This window comes from Scyliorhinus canicula, chromosome 6, assembly GCF_902713615.1.
Source record: "Scyliorhinus canicula chromosome 6, sScyCan1.1, whole genome shotgun sequence".
In the NCBI taxonomy this organism is placed as follows: domain Eukaryota; kingdom Metazoa; phylum Chordata; class Chondrichthyes; order Carcharhiniformes; family Scyliorhinidae; genus Scyliorhinus; species Scyliorhinus canicula.
In genome coordinates, this window is record NC_052151.1 from 46886756 (window position 1) to 46904596 (window position 17841).

Consider the following 17841-nt stretch of genomic DNA (forward strand, 5'->3'; position numbering starts at 1 on the left):
CATCCTGAGGCAATGAAAAATATGAGATAATTGAGTGTCTTATTTGTTCCTTTCTTACCTTATTTACTTCCTTTTGAACCAATATTGTTTTCATCTGAGGAATCATAAAGGTTGTAATGATTGTCAACTTGGAAGTGGAGACTGCGATAAGGGATGTTCAGTGAATAAACTAGGAGTTAAACTGATCAGTGCACAATCGCTCAATCAGCAATGAGCTCAGTGACAAAATGCAACGCATGCACAGTGCTCTGTTGCCAGATGTTTAATGCACCATATTAAAACTGTGTTGGATACAAACATATGGATTAGGAGCAGGACCTCTCTTCGCCATTCAATGAGATCATGCCTTAACTCGACATACCTGCCTTACCCTGATATCCTTTCACCCCTTTGCTTACCATGAAACTATCTACCTTGGCCTTAAAAATATTCAAAGATCCTGCTTTCACCGCCTTTTGAGAAAGAGTTACGATTCACAACCTCTGTGAGAAAATAAATTCTCCTCCTCTCTGTTCTAAATGGGTGACCCATTGGGCTGGATTCTCCATCAGTGGGATCCTCCATTTTGCCAGCAGCACACTCACACCTGCAGATTTCCTGACGGCATGGGTGTGCCTACAATTGGAAAACCTATTGGCTGGCTGGTGGGACGGAGGATCCCGCTGCCGGCGAGGGCCCGTCGCACCAGAAAAAGTGTGAAGCGGGACGGAGAATCCCACTCATTATTTTGAAACAGTGGCAGCTGGTACTAGGTTCGCCCATGAGGAGGAAGTGTTAGCTATCTCCAATGGTAAAATAATAATAAAAAAACAAGATCAATGGACCATCCAGCTCACTTTTGCACGTGTCTTAACATGGACCAGAATTCTACTAAATGCACTGAAAGCATTTGATTCCCTTGCCTTTTGGGGCGAGGGCACTGGTCTCATATGTTTTACCATTTGAGGGAGGGGGTCACTTCCCAGCTCCCAGATTTTACTGTTGTTCCTTTTTTTGCACATGCAAGACTTCAGTCAGTGTATGAAATTGTTCTCAATTGTTGTTGAGAAATGTTGCAGAAAGATTGCTTGATAAACAATAGTTAACTGATATATCAAACCAACTGTTATATCAAACCAATAGAGAATTATACAGCTGCAGGTTGTGACGGGCAACTATAGTAACTGCATTTCATTAGTATTTCATTGGCTGTAAAATATTTTGGGACATCACACGATTGCAAAAGACATCGTTGTGATGGGAAGCTTAAAAAAAGGCATGCATATTTGATTCACCCTTCAGAAAGTAAAATGTAATAAATTAACAAGGTTGGTGTATCACTGTTATATTGATGCAACTGACAGATTATCTCATAAACCATGTACTTCTGCCTCTTTCCATTATGTGTTAATTAGAAAAACAGCTTGGATTTATATAGTGTCAGGAACTTCTCAGAGCAATTAACAAAGGAACAGCGAGCTAGATGTGGAAAGTATTAAAGGCAACTTGAATGTACAGCCAGAAACTTTCAGCACAGTAGTTTGGGGAGAAAAACCCATATTAAAGTAACTGGAGACAGAATTGTTGGATGGAACATAAACTAAAAGTTATTCACCCACCATCCTGACCTGGAAATATATCGCTGTTCCTTCACTGTCGCGGGGTCAAACTCTTGGAACTCCCTCCCTAACAGCACTGTGGGTATACCGACACCACATGGACTGCAGCAGTTCTAGAAAGTGGCGCACCACCACCTTTTAAAGGGAAAGTAGGGATGGGGAGTGAATGCAGGCCCTGCCAGAGACGCCCACATCCCCAGAATGAATAAAAAAAACTTGCTGACAGTTCTCTGAGATTGGTAATCTAAAAATCCAAGCTCAAGTGGAACACAAAAGAATGTCACATGAGGTCCGACTGGATTCTATGATTCTATGATACAGGACTGTGACCAACACCCTACAACATGGTGGCAACTTATGGGACTAGACAGGGTAGATGCAGGGAAGATGTTACCAATGAAGGGCGTGTCCAGAACCAGGGGTCACAATCTGAGGATTCAGGGTCAACCATTTTGGACAGATATAAAGAGACATTTCTTCACCCAAAGAGTGGTGAGCCTGTGGAATTCATTACCACAGGAAGTAGTTGATGCTAAAACATTGAATATATTCAAGAGGCGGCTAGATATAGCATTTGGGGAGAATGGGATCAAAGGCTATGGGGGGAAAGCAGGATTAGGCAATAGAGTTGGATGATCATGATGAATGGCGGAGCAGGCTCGAAGGGCCAAAAGGCCGCCTCCTGCTCCTATCTTCTATATGTATCTATGTATATGGAAAAAAACAAGGCATCATAGAAAATGCAAAGAGAAACTAAAATGCTGAAAATGAAAGAAGCTCCAGAATAAGGAGCAGAGGAAAACTCACCAGGTCAAAGTTCCAAAGATAAACTTGGACCCTGAAGACAAAAATTTAAAATTCCTTACTGCAGCAGGAGACTACATTGAATCTCCTTTGGAACTCCATTTTCAAATCCCAGAGTGCAGAACCAAGAGTCCAAGCAGGGATGAACTAAATCTGCTAAAATTCCAGGTCACAGCAAGTCCTGAACAACCTTCAAATAATTCAGAGTCAGAGGAGCAGCTTGAAAAAAATCTGCTGCTGAAACCCGTTTCCCGCACTGGCGCCTGAAAATGTGTCTTCCGTACTCATTCTAAAACAGAAAATGTAATTAATTTAAAAACCTAAGAGAATCGCAATTCCTAAACCCAGCTGGGAGAAAGCAAAAGGCAGGATTCGTCAAATTGGCAAGTTTCAAGTAAAACGCTGAGCAAGAGAATTCTGCAGACAATCGAACTCGGCAGCCATTGTTGAAATTTTTGTTTCAAGCTGAGTGTGACAGAAATTGTAGCTGAGCCTGGTAAAAAACCAGCAAACATGGGAAATCTCTTTGTCTTCAAGCGGACGGTAATGCCATCTTGAAATACTAAAAGCTCTCAAAGCATTTAACAATGGATCAGGACCACCATACTGTCAAATTACTGTGGACTAATCCAAGGCTCAGATCAGTCACATAGAATCGTAGAATACCGACAATGCAGAACGAGGCCATTCGACCCATCATGTCTGCACCAATCCTTCGAAAGAGCATTCTATCCATGCCCAGTCCACAGCACAGCCAGCCCTATCTCCGTAATCCAATAACCTGACCTGCACATCTCTGGACACTGAGGGGCAATTTATCATGGCCAATCCACCTAACCTGCACACCTTTGGACTGTGGGAGGAACTCAGAGCACCTGGAGGAAACCCACACAGACATGGGGAGAATATGCAAATTCCACACAGTCACCCAAGGCCAAAGATGTGCAGGTTAGGTGCATTGGCCATGGTAAATTGCCCTTAGTGTCCAAAATTTCCCTTAGTGTTAGGTGGGGTTACTGGATTATGGGGATAGGATGGAGGTGTTTACCTTGGGTAGGGTTCTCTTTCCAAGAGCCGGTGCAGACTCGATCGGCCGAATGGCCTCCTTCTGCACTGTAAATTCTATCTAAGGCCAGAATTGAGCCTGTGTCTCTGGTACTGTGAGTCATCCGTACTAACCACTGTGCCATACATTTTGGAGACAATAGAGGAAAGAATTTGCACGAGACAACTTCAGGCCGAGGAGCCGAGCAAGTTAACACCAGGCTCTACTTGGTAGGCCCAAAGGCAGATGACATTATTGCAGGACAGGGAATTATCTGCAAAATTGGAAGAAGTACTTGATTAATTGAACATTATTTTCATCTAAGAAGCAATAAAAAAAATCAAAAAATCTAAATTTAACAAGCAAGTCCAGCACCCAGGAGAGCATGTTGTTTCATTCATCAATGAGCTAGACAGAATGACAAAATCAGAAACAGAATAATGATAGAAATAGCAGATGATACACTCTCTGACTTCATTGAGGCACCTGAGGAAGGAGCAGTGCTCTGAAAGCTAGTGTTTGAAATAAACATGTTGGACTTTAACCTGGTGTGGTAAGACTTCTTCCTGTGCTCACCCCAGTCCAACGCCGGCATCTCCACTTCATTGAGGCAAAGGAAGATCTAACCCTGGAAAATGTTATCCAGGTAGTTAGGCAGTTCAGTGATCAGCACAGAAAGAATCCAGAATTCAGCTAGTTAAGCAACAAAGACACAGAGGGCGGGATTCTCCCTTCGCGGGACTAAGTCCCCACGATGGCGGGAAAACTGGCACGAACCACTCCGGAGTCAACAGCCCCTGAAAGTGCGGAATTTTCTGCACTTCTAGGGCTAGGTGGACGGCAGATGGGTTGGTGCCCTGCCATGACAGCACTGAAAGGACTGCGCGAGTTAGCGCATGTGCCGAAGGGCAAGAGTGCTCTCGCGCATGTGCGGAACCGCCGGCGTGGTTACGCGCATGCGCAGACGGACCAGCATATTCTGCCGCATGCTCCGTGGGTTGTCTTCTCCGTGCCGGCCATGGCGGAGCCCTATAGGGGCTGACGCGGAAGGAAGAGGTGCCCAGGCCCGCCCGCAGATCATTGGGCCCCGATCATGGGCAACGCCACCGTGGGGGCCCCCCCCCCGGGTCGGATTCCCCCGCATCCCCCCCGAGGACTGCCCCAGCCGACTTACCTGCCAGGTCCCGCTGTGTGCAACCATGTCTAATCCACGCCAGTGGGACTGGCCAGAAACTGACGGCTGCTCGGCCCATCGGGTACCGGAGAATTGCCAGGGGAGTCGCTGCCAACAGCCCCCGACCAGCGTGGCGTATACACCGCTCCAGCCCGAAAATCGGCTCCGGTGAATACGGAAGCCGGCGTTGGGGCGGCGGAGAGGGATTCATCCGCCACCCAGGGATTCTCCAATCCAGCGGGAGGTCGATGAATCCCACCTAGACACTCCAGGACAGGAAAAGCAACACCCAAACCAGCCAGCAGAGCGACCATGCCAAAGCTCTGGAGAAAAGCTCCCTCAATGATGAGGTCAATGTCATGCAATTTTTTCAATGCAACAGGATTGGACACTATGGCAAACTGTGCAGGGCAAAAGTTCTGAAATGCACAGAAGGTCCAAAGGTTATTTACGAGATGGAGATGCTTCTTGGGTGAGGCCAAAGATCTTGGTTTCTTACTTTGGAATACAGAAATTTCAGTTAATGACCATTTAACAGATTATAAATGAGACACAGGAGCCAACGTAATGAAACATAAATTTGAAGCAGGAGGCTTAAAGTTCTCAGGGAAGGGCCCCCTGCAGGCTTCACTGAGATACAAGAATAATTCAATCCATGAGACCCTCTTTGTGATCCACAACCAGGTCAATTCATTACTAAGCCGCAAAGCCTATGCTGACATTAACCTGTGACAGTAAATTTACAAGGTCAGCCCCAAATGTGAGGTCCCAAAACTGGTCACAGGACCAGGGTGACTGGAAAATGCATACATGATCACACTGAGACAGGATACTAAACCTGTGTGCTGATTCACACCATGTAAGGTTGCACAGACTGTCAAACCTGACAGGCACATTGCACATCACTCACCGACACACTTCAATATCTCATGCCAAGTAAGTTTGCCAATTATTGTGGTGTGTGCATAGAATAACAGGGCCATGCCTTCCTTCATGCAGTGCCACTGAAACAGGGTGTGGAGATGCCGGTGTTGGACTGGGATGGGCACAGTAAGACATCTTACAACACCAGGTTAAAGTCCAACAGGTTTGTCTGGAATCACTGGCTTTCGGAGCGCTACTCCTTCCTCAGGTGAGTCTGGTCCACCTGAGGAAGGAGCTGCTCTCCAAAAGCTAGTGATTCCAGACAAACCTGTTGGACTTTAACCTGGTGTTGTAAGACTTCTTACTGCAACAGGGCACTGTAGTTAGCACTGCTGTCTCACAGCGCCAGGAACCAGAGTTTAATTCCGACCTTGGGCGACTGTGTGGAGTTTGCACGTTCTCCCCATGCGTGCATGGGTTTCCTGCGGGTGCTCCACTTTCCTCCAAAGGTGTGCAGTTTAGGTGGATTTTCCATACTAAGTTCCCCCTTAATGCCCAAATGTTGCGTAGGGTTACAGGATTAGGGCGGGGGAGTGGGCGCAGGAAGGCTGGTGTAAATCCGATCGGCTGAGTGGCCGCTTCTGCACTAGAAAGAACAAAGAACAAAGAAAAGTACAGCACAGGAACAGGCCCTTCGACCCTCCAAGCCTGCGCCACCCATGCTGCCCGTCTAAACTAATCTCTTCTCCACTTCCGGGGTCCGTATCCCTCTATTCCCATCCTATTCATGTATTTGTCAAGATGGCCCTTAAACATCACTATCGTCCCTGCTCCCACCACCTCCTCCAGCAGCAAGTTTCAGGCACCCACTACCCTCAGTGTAAAAAAACGTGCCTCGTACATCTCCTCTAAACCTTGCCCCTCGCACCTTAAACCAATGCCCCCTAGTAATTGACCCCTCTACCCTAGGAAAATGTCTCTGACTATCCAAGCTATCCATGCTCTTCATACTTTTGTAGACCTCTATCAGGTCGCCCCTCAACCTCCGAAGTTCCAGTGAGAACAAACCAAATTTATTCACCGCTCCTCATAGCCAATGGCCTCCATACCAGGCAACATCCTGGTAAATCTCTTCTGCACCCTCTCTAAAGCCCTGACATCCTTCTGGTAGTGTGGTGACCAGAATTGAACACTCTACTCCAAGTGTGGCCTGACTAAGTTTCTATGCAGCTGCAACATGACTTGCAAATATTTATACCCAATGCCCCGGCCAATGAAGGCAAGCATGCCGTATGCCTTCTTGACTACCTTCTCCACCTGTGTTGCTCCTTTCAGTGACCTGCGAACCTGTACACCTAGATCTCTCTGACTGTCAATACTCTTGAGGGTTCTACCATTCACTGTATATTCCGTACCTATATTAGACCTTCCAAAATGCATTACTGTAGGGGTTCTATATTGTGAGGAAGCATTCGATTTTTTTAGTTAAGTGAGCGATGCAATTGAATTGTGCTCATGCAGCCACCTCTGAGTAGGGACAACTCCACCATTCCCCTGATCTGTCAACAAAATGCATTTCACCAGGAGAAATGTAACCTTGCAATAATGAGCAGGGCCACTGCAACAGAGAAATTTACTGTCCAATTGTTTCCCTTTGAGAAGGTGGAATTGTTTCCCCTTCCATGTCACAATATTAACTGAATCTCTGTTAATAAGGAGCTCAACTTCCAATCATGGAAAAATATTGCTACCTGGCCTTGTCAAAGGCCAAGTGAATATCAAACAATGCAAGTGTTTGTGGCAAGTGCAAGCTTGTTGTTGATTTTTGAAGAAGAGGGCAAAACATCAGTGGTTTAGAGAGAGTTACAAATCGTGTAACTGATATGCCACAGGTGGTAGAACCATCAACCCAATGTGGCCACTTATTCCTTGACTGGAAATCTTTACTTTGCTCGCATATTCCTTCTCTGCCCCACTGCTTTTATTAATATTCATCTCTTTCCAATATTTATCCAATTCAATTTTAATTCATATATTCTTGGCCTCCATCTGTTGCTGGAATAATAATTGGGAAACTGGACTTTACACTACACTTTGGGTGGATTTGAAAACAGGAGGGGCTTTGGGGGCTCTTGTTATTAATCACCAAATAGTGAAAACACTTTTTCACCACTTACCTTCCCAGAACCTTTAAAAATAGCAGAAAGCCAGATCGAAGAGGAGCAAAAGGTGGACAGACCGATTTGGAAACATGGGACAAGAAAGTCCACAGAGGGACACAGGCAAAAGAGGATGTGGATTTTCATTCAAATGCAGCAGTAGCTAATGGTCAAGTATTACGATCCCAGACCAGACCCCAATAGTGGCTAGGATACTGGACCAAAACCTCAATATTTTAGTTTATTTAAAAGACTGTGAGGAAAGAATGATTTGCTCCAGGGGTGATTACATGAAGAAATAGTGCTTAGTTATGTTTTGAAACAAAACTTGATTATAACTACAATATTAAACTTCTTAACTTCACACCCGAAAAGGACAGTTTAAAATTTACACCTTAAACACTACTATTCAATTCCCCATTAAACAACAAGAAAAAAAATATACAGCTTTCAATCCATCTTACTGTGGGAGAATTGCGGACTCAGCATCAGGCAGATCTGGGGCTGGATTCTCCCCTACCCAGCGTGACAGAGGGTCCCGGCGTAGGGGAGTGGCGCCAACCACTCAGGGGTTGGGCCTCCCCAAAGGTGGGGATTTCTCCCCACCTTTGGGGGCCAGCCCCGCGCCGGAGCGGTTGGCACCAGAAGACTGGCGCAAATAACCGGCGCCCCTGGCAGCGGGGCTGGCTGAAAGGCTTTCACCGGTCGGCGCATGCGCCGGTGGGTTTCTCTTCCGCTTCCGCCATGGCGGAGGCCGTGGCGGCGGCGGAAGAGAAGTAGTGCACCCAGGGCACTGGCCCAGAGTCTGAAGGGGGGGTCCCGATCGCGGGCCTGGCCACCGTGGGGGCACCCCACGGGGCCCGATCGCCCCCCGCCCCTCCCAGGACCCCGGGGGCCCGCTCGCGCCGCTGATCCCGCCGTTACAGAGGTGGTTCAAACCTCGGCGGCAGGAGAGGCCTCCCAGTGGCGAGACTTCGGCCCATCCGTGCCGGAGAATCACCGCAGGGGCCTTGCCGATCGGAGTGGCGAGATTCCGCCGCCACTACTTCCCGGGTGGCGGAGAATTTCTGCCACAGCGGGGGCCGGATTTTCGGCGGCCCCAGGCGATTCTCCGACCCTACTGGGGGTCGGAGAATTTCACCCCAGAATTCAACTCCTCTCTCCAAAGTTTCACCGCAAAATCTGCCTCTCTGCCCTACTGCCTCCAAAGCCTTCCTCTCTAAAGCTTCTCAAAATGTCTCTCTTCATTCCTTGGCTCCACTCAGCAATGTCCTCATCTCCCCAAGTTGAAAAACAAGTTATCTCTGCAGACTGCAAAGCACTTTGCATAGGGATGTTCCCAGTCAAACGACAGTCCATTACTCCAGACTGAAAAACACACTCCATTGTCAATCTTACCTTCTGGCTCCTAAACACCCAGGCTTTGCAAAACAGAATTATTATTAAAAAAGCATGACCACTTCAGTGACACACACTCTAACCCCTGGCTTTTAACCCTTAAATTGCCCAATACTTGGAACCCAATGTTCTTACCACCTTCAAGTCATGGCATAAACAATACTGAGGATGAGAGGCAGCCTATGACAGATGTGAGTAAGAAAGGTTAGGAGGTGATGTTAACCAGTTTTGTTGATAGTTTGGCTGAGCAATTTGACGTTCAGCTCTGAGTCTGATAAAGCAGCAATATTGTACACCTTCTGAGCAGACTGGTAGAGAGTTGCAAGGTGATAGGACTGAATTTTACGAAAGACAGGGGCTCAAGTCCGTTATCTGGGGAGTTAGTGGGGAACACACCACTGCCGGCTTTGACACGCCGGCTACCATTTTATGCTCAATTGAACGTTGATTTTCAGCAAATGAGACTTCTGTCCGCACTTGGAAGGAAGTCCCACCTCTAGATTTTGTCCACCAATCTGCTCTCCAGCTCATCCAGGCATGGGGCTGCAGTGGCCAGAGGAGGCACTGCAATTCTGTGCCTGGGACTAAGTGCATGGAGCCAGTGAGAAGGTAGGGGTCCTGAGAGGGGAGGATAGAGGGGGGGTTGCTGGGGGTGTGTGGGGCGGGGGGGGGGGGGGTGCGATTGTGTTATCGTGGGAGAGCCTGGCGAGGGTGAGAGGTCTGGAGGTACCCAGCCTGTGAAGGGAGGATGCCCGCAGTCAGAAGGGGGCTTCTGATGGAGGCGCCGCCCCAGACCTTCCTGCCCGAGATCGAGAATGTAAACATTTTCTATTTACTACCCTGAGTTATCTGGCGCCTGCCAGCTGAAAGATAGAGGCTGGGTGGGAAAAGGCCACTAAGTGGCCACTTCAGGACCTCAATAGAGACAAGTGAGTGCTTCCTGTCCAAGACCTTGTCCACCTCACAGGAAAATTACATCCATGCCTGCACAGGCAGGATCCCGGATAATCCTGTCCATGTAATCTCATACTCGTCCTCCTCCTCAAAATCCACCTGGGGGGGGAATACAAAATTCTGGTCGTAGAGTGTTTGGCAGAAGCTGAAAACAGTAGTTTTATTCTTCATTATGTTTAAGTGGAGGAGTTTTCAACACATCCACAATTTGATATTGGGGAAGCAGCTTAACATTACAATGAAGTCAAGAGAGGTACTGAAGAGGTATAGCTGGATGTTTCTCAGCATACATATAAATTCAGACCAGAACAAACCCATGATTGTTATCTTGATGCTGGAAAAAAAATAATGGAATCAATTATCCGTATAATTATAGTTATCTAAAAAACAGAACAGAAATCGAGCAATAGCTTTCCTTAATACAGCGTCTTTCATCCGAGACATGCATACAAAGCTAATTCAGAGAACTGACTAAATGTTTGATGAAAATGATGGTTTTAAGGAGAATCTTAAAGGAAAAGTGGCAGGTAGAAAGAGCAGGTAGTTGAAAGCATTGCGCCTGGATAGCTGAAGTCACAGGCACCAATCAGGTTGTTGTGGAAGGGAAAGAGACAATATAGAAAAGGGGTGTACAAGATGCCAGGATCAGAGTAACTCACATTTTGGAAGAGCGACAGCATGTACACTGATGGCTATATGCAAACACATAATTACATTTATTCCCAAATATCTACACAAGCTGAACTGTGAGACACTCCCTGTTCCTAGACAACACCCAATAGTATCTAACTGTATGAGCTAAATCCATCAGATAATTCCGATTCACAGGTTATTTGTCCATGTTTGGGAAAATCATCTTCAGTTTCAGCAAGGATCTTCTCAGTTCGAGTATTTTGATTTTAATTGGCTGCCCTTTTAGGAATAACTTGTTTTCAGCGGAGATTGTTTTCTGCAGTTGGATGTGTTGTGCTGACAGCTGCCTCGACTCTATCCCTTCCTCCAGTTATTGTGCGATGGATATATATCATTTGTTCCCTTTGATGTTACCCACCCTTTGTACCCAGCTATATAGCATATAAGTGGCAATACCCTTATCTCTCCAGTTTGAAGTTACCTCTTCTATACCCCATTGTTTTCCCCTAGTCACAGAGATAAACATTTGCTTTTGTCACAGGTATGCTAATTTGCATATCAAAACCTACTCCAGACAGCTGCCCTTTTATCTCAATTTAATTTTTTGACCTTAAATTTCCCCATTTCTCAACACTTTTCCTTTTTATTCAAATGAAACATCATGGGCAGGATTCTGAGATCGCCGACGCCAAATTCTCATTCGGCGATCGGCCAGAGAATCACCGTTTACACCGAAATCAGGGGCGATGCCACTTTTGCAATGCTCCGTCTCCTAGCATGCCTTCGGGACGGCCCCAGGACCGATGGGCCGAGTTCCAAACGGTGTGGAACACTTGTCCTTTTTATTTTCGTGAACCCGGCGTGGCGTCTGTGGACTGAGTGAGCGGTAACCTTGCGGCATGGGTTAGTACCTGGGACTTTGATGTTGTGGCCATTTAGGAGACATGGATAGAGCGGAGCTACTGATTGGCTGTTCCGGGGAAATTTGCATACGTGCAGTGCGGTCAGCTTAATTTGAAGGTGTACCTGTGCAAGACTCCCGAGGTGTTCAAGTGAAGGCAAGCATCCAGCAGAGGGCAGTAGAGCGGAGCTATTGATTGGCTGTTCTGGGGAAATTTGCATACGTGCAGTGCGGTCAGCGTAATTTGAAGGCTGTTTGTGGAGGGGCTGTTGTCAGCGGTTGCAGGTGAGGTTGGTTGGCCATGTTAAATTGCCACTTAGTGTCCAAATTTCTGGTGGGTTATGGGGATAGCGTGGGGGCGTGGGTCAAAGGGTCGGTGCAGGGATCCCTACACTGTAGGGATGCACGATTCTGTGGTTCTATAAATTTCATTTCTCAACCATTTAATATCAGTTCTATTTTATCGATAATTACAAAGATTTAAAACATGCATAAACATAAAATATACCCCAAATATTTACACGCAAGGTTCCCAACCGTCTCTTTTACATTTGTGACAATGCATCAGCAATAAGATTTTCTCTCCCAGCCACCTGAATGATTTTCAAATGAATGGCTGTAGTAACAAACACCATTTAAATAACCTGGGATTCCGATCTTGAAATTATAGGGAAATATGGGGCGGGATTCCCTGATCCTGAGGCTAAGTATTGACGCTGTTGTAAACGTGTTTTACGACAGCGTCAACAGGCCCCCAGGATCAGCGATCCTGCGCCTCACGGGGCCAGCACGGAACTGGAACGACTCACGCAGCTCCAACTGCTGATACTGGCATCAAACTGGCGCTGCGGGTCTACGCATGCGCACTATGGCCGGTGTGAATTTGTGCATGCGTGTTACGACCGGCGTGAACTCGCGCATGCGCGCTAGTTACCTTCTCCGCGCTGGCCCCGAACCAACATGGTGGAGAGCTACAGGGGCCAGGTGCGGAGTAAAATAGGCCCCCACCAGGAGAAGCCAGCCCGCCGATTGGTAGGCCCCATCGCAGGCCAGGCCACGGTGGAGGCCTCCCCTGGGGTCGGATCCCCCGCCCCCACCAGGCCACCCCCTGCAGGATGAACGGCGAAGTCTCGCCGGGTAGGACCACACGTGAACGGTGCTGGCAGGACTCGGCCTATCTTGGCAGCCACTGAGCCCAACACGCGCGGAGAATCACCGGGGGGGGGGTGGGGGCATGTAGAGTGGCCCCCAACAGGCGCCGTGCCAACTGCGCCGGCACCAGTGCCGCTAATTCTCCGGTTAATGGAGAATTGGCGGAGCAATGTCGGAGCGGCGTTGCGTGAATTGCGCCCCCCCCCCCCCGTTGCGTGAATCCCGCCCATGATCTGTAACATATACTAGCAACATAAACCTCAACATGTTGTAATGCCAATACCAAATTTAAAGTCCCATTTTCAATTGTAGAATACTTCTGTTGATAAGGATTTAATATCCTTGAGAAATACCCCACAGGCTTCTCAATTTCATGTTCACCTTCCTGTAACAACACGGCCCCCACACCAACGTCACAAGCATTCACAGCCAGTTTAAACTGGTGCAGTTGTCAACACAGCTTTTAAATGTTAGAATACAGTTTTGCAACTAGATTTCTTATTCTTCAAGAGTTTTGTTAGTGGTGCTACCACATAGCAAATGTTCAGCACAAACTTAGGATAAAATTCATTCATTCCCAGAAATCTTAAAATCTCTTTTCTTGTTATAGGTTCTGGAAAAAGCTGAATGGCCTATATTTTCATATCTCTTAGAGACATCTGACCATGACATATATACTAAAAACTAAACTTAAACTTTAGAAAGTTCACTTTTTGGAACCATGGAACCCCTACAGTGCAGAAGGAGGCTATTCAGCCTATCAAATCTGAACCAAGCTCTGAAAGAGCACCCTACATTGTTCCAATCCATTCCCCATACTCCCACATAACCTACGCATCTTTCGACACTAAGGGGCAATTTAAGATGGCCAACCCACCTAAGCTGCATGGGGTGAATTCTCCGCCAGCAGGATTAACGGCAGTGTGGGGGTGTCCACAATGGAAAATCCCATTGGCTGGTAGCGGGAACTGAGAATCCCTCTGCCGGTGATGACGCATAGCCGAGGAACACACAACTGTGGAGTGTCATGTAACAGTACCTTTAAGAAATGGATGTTTAAGCAATGTACCTTTAAAAAAATAGTGATGACAGAGAGTGGGTGCAGCTAAACTCACTTCTGATTTTTGGGAGTTTTTAGTTTCAGTTTGAAGAAAGCTTGGGTGTGGTTGTGAGCTGCATTGCTGGTGATCTCTGCCATGAACGACAATCTCTTAATCCTTTGGTGAAATCGGAATTGTAAAAAGGTCTGAGTATTGAATATAAATCTAATGTACTTCTGTTTGAAGGACTTGTTGAGTTTTTTGGCTGTGTAAAGGAACAGTTTGCAGGATTCGGTAGTGTTGTATTATTTTTTGGGTTATCTTTGAAGTAAGGAATGTTAAGGGATCCAATGTGTATTTAAAAGGTTAATTTGAGTTCATGGAATAAACATTATTTTGTTTTAAAAACTACGTGTCCGTAATTGTAATACTACACCTGGGGAACAAGCCATGTGCTTCAAAAGCAACAATCCATTAAAGGGTTGAATTGAACCAAGGGTTGGTTGAACTCCATGATACATTTTGGTGTTCTGAAAACACTTCTCCCATAACAGAAGGCAGAGAATTTACCCCCAGATCTTTGGACTGTAGGAGGAAACTGGAGCACCCGGAGGAAACTCATGCAGACACAGGGCGAAAGTGGAAACTCCACACAGACAGTCACCCAAAGGCAGAATTGAACCCGAGTCACAGGTGCTGCGAGACAGCAGTGCTAACCACTGTGCCACCATACTAAATTAATCTCTGGACCAGCTTCCTTTAACCATTCAAACGGTACTTTTAGGTGTTTCAGATGTTCTTCCCAACTTTACTAAACACCACTAAATTGACAATATCCCTCAGCAACTTTATTTGTTAGTCTCTGAAATGTTGCGACTGTGTTCTTCATCCCGAAGGCATAACTTTAATTTGCTAAAGTCCATTTGGCATCACGGATGCTGAGATGATACTTGCCAATATTCCTTTAGCAAGTCTATACTTGTGATGACTTCAGTCTGTCCCACACTTTCAGTGCAATCCTCCGAATTTGGTACAGGAAACAAATCCATCTTGGTGACTACATACGCTTTGCTGTAGTCCCACAAAGTCTTTGGGTGGGATTCTCCATCCTGGGACATCCGGAATGCATTCCCTGATGGGATGCAAAATCATGAGATCCACCACGCCAAGGTCATGCATGTAGAGACCATCTGAGGACCACCCCAACAATGAACAGCCCACCCACGCCTCCTCTACCAGACCTCACCTTCTACACCCTCCCAGGACCCATGTAATAGGGGGACCGCTGCTCGGTACCCCTGTAATAGGGGATTCCCGGGAATCCATGTAAGAGGGGAAACCCCCCCCCCCCCCACAGTTACCCCTGCCTAAAGGGATCACCCCACAGGGACCCCCTGCCTAAATGGACCCTGGCCCATGGCCCACAGACCACATCCCCCCCCCCCCCCCACACACACACACAGCCCCCCCCAAAAAAATGTCTGGAAGCTAGAGTAGTCCAGACAAGGACAGTGAGAAGAATTACAGTTGTAACACTTACTTTGCAGAATCACGTATGCAAGAGCAACTGCGACCTGTGTCTGGTTCTCACAGATTCTTTAGCTGCAAGCCTTTCACATAATTCTAGCAGTAGTCTGCAATTGACCGCTTCTACACACCATCTGCAGCTTTGATTCATTCATCCCACTTCACAGTTCAGAGGCCTAAGTGGTGAAACCCCAATGTTTGTAAACATTGAACACATCAAAGAGAGGTAAGTGCTTTCCACGCACTAAGTGCATTACAACCAGTAGGGCATGCGATTTCACTGCACTTACCTCTCTTCTCACTGCCCTTGACTGACTGCACTCTAACTTCCAGGTATAGGTCTCATTTCTGGGGACCCTATGGAAAGGGCATCCCTCGCAGTAGGCCAAGGGACATTTTACACAAGCGTCCCTGTGGCGGGGGGGGGGGGGGGGGCTGGTTCACTTATTACATCAGTTCCTGTGGGGGTCCCCTCATTCAATTAGTCCCTACGGGGGCGGTCTCCCTATTGCAGGGACCCCGAGGGGGTAAAGGGGGCAGGTCAACTTTCCAGCTAATTTACGGTGCAAGAAGGGGGTGGGCATCCACAGGACCTTGCTATCCCAAGATGGTGGCCCAATAGCAGGATTCCCTGGGAATCTCTCGTATTTCACCACATGCATAAATTTGTATGGCGTAGAACACTGAATTGGTTGCTGGTTTGCGCTCCTAGGTGGATCGTAAACCGATTGAAATTCTAGTCCAGCTGGAGAACACAGCCTCCCAAATGGAGAATCCAACATTTGTGTGCCATCTGATTTCGGCACCATTACAATAGGTTATCTCCATTCGCTAAAACCCAATTTAATAATGTCATTTTGGAGCATATATTCAATTACCGTCTGTACTTGTGATAACTTTGCTGGATTTAACCGACATGGATGTTGATTTATTGGAACTCTTTCCCCACATCTACATCATGTATCACTATCTCCATTCTACCTAATTTGTTCCCACAAATATATTTATAAGACTTCAGTAACTCTTCCAATTCACCTCGGTTTATCTGGAAGATAACTCAACCAGTTTTCTAAATTTCTCAGTGGTTCATCATTACCCAACGAATTAGAAGCAAATCACTCTCAGAACTTCACTCATTTTTCTGCTTCGTTACTACCAAGATCTCGTGCTTACCCTCACCTCCCCTATCCCAATACCTCGCAAGCATGTTAACATGACATACTCTGTCGATCTGGTGTGCGTACCAAATTATTTGCTTCACTCAGAGTTCTTTCAATCTGAAACGGTTCACTATATCTATCTTTCAGTAGCTCTCCATCACGAGCAGCTTCTCCCCTGCTACAAAACTATGAGTTTCTGCTCTCCTATCAACCATTGCTTTCATTCCTTGCTGTGCTATCTTTAAATGCTTCCTTACCATCTCACAAGTCCTGTTAGGTTCTGAAATACGATGCTTTGCCCAAAATAGAACATTGAACATAGAACAGTACAGGCCCTTCAGCCCATGATGTTGTGCCGACCATTTATCTTAATCTAAGATCAACCTAACCTTCACTCCTTCAATTTACTGCTGTCCATGTGCCTGTCTAAGAGTCGCTTAAATGTCCCTAATGATTCTGACTCCACCACCTCTGCTGACAGTGCATTCAACACACCCACCACTCTCTATGTAGAGAACTTACCTCTGACATCTCCCGTGTACCTTCCTCCAATCACCTTAAAATTATGTCCCCTTGTGACAGCCATTTCCACCCTGGGGTAAAGTCTCTGGCTATCCCCTCTATCCATGCCTCTCATCACCTTGTACACCTCTATCAAGTCACCTCTCTGCCTTCTTCGTTCCAGTAATAAAAGCCCTAGCTCTCTCAACCATTCTTCATAAAACATGCTCTCCAGTCCAGGCAGAATCCTGCTAAATCTCCTCTGTACCCTGTCCAAAGCATCCACATCCTTCCCATAAGGCGACCAGAACTGGACACAATATTCCAAGTGTGGTCTAACTAGGATTTGATAAAGCTGCAACAAAACCTCACGGCTCTTAAACTCAATCCCCCTGTTAATGAAAGCCAACACACCATACGCCTTCTTAACAACCCTATCAACCTGGGTGGCAATTTTGAGGGATCTATGTACGTGGACCCCAAGATCCCTCTTTTGCTTCACAATTCCCAAGAATCCTGCCTTTAACCCTGTATTCAGCATTCAAATTCGACCTTCCAAAATGAATCACTTCACATTTATCTAGGTTGAACTCCATCTGCGACTTCTCAGCCCAGCTCTGCATCCTGTCAATGCCTGTTGTAACCTGCAACAACCCTCGACACTATCTACAACTCCACCATTGTTCGTGCCATCGGAAAACTTACAAACCCACCCTTCCACTTCCTCATCCAAGTCATTTATAAAAAACACAAAGAGCAGACGTCCCAGAACAGATCTTTGCAGGACACCACTGGTCACCGACCTTCACGCGGAATACTTTCCATCCACTCCCTCTCGGTGCTTTCTATCCAGACAGCCAAATTTTCCTGTATCCCATGCACCCTAACTTTCTAAATGACCTACCATGGGGAACCTTATCAAATACCTTAC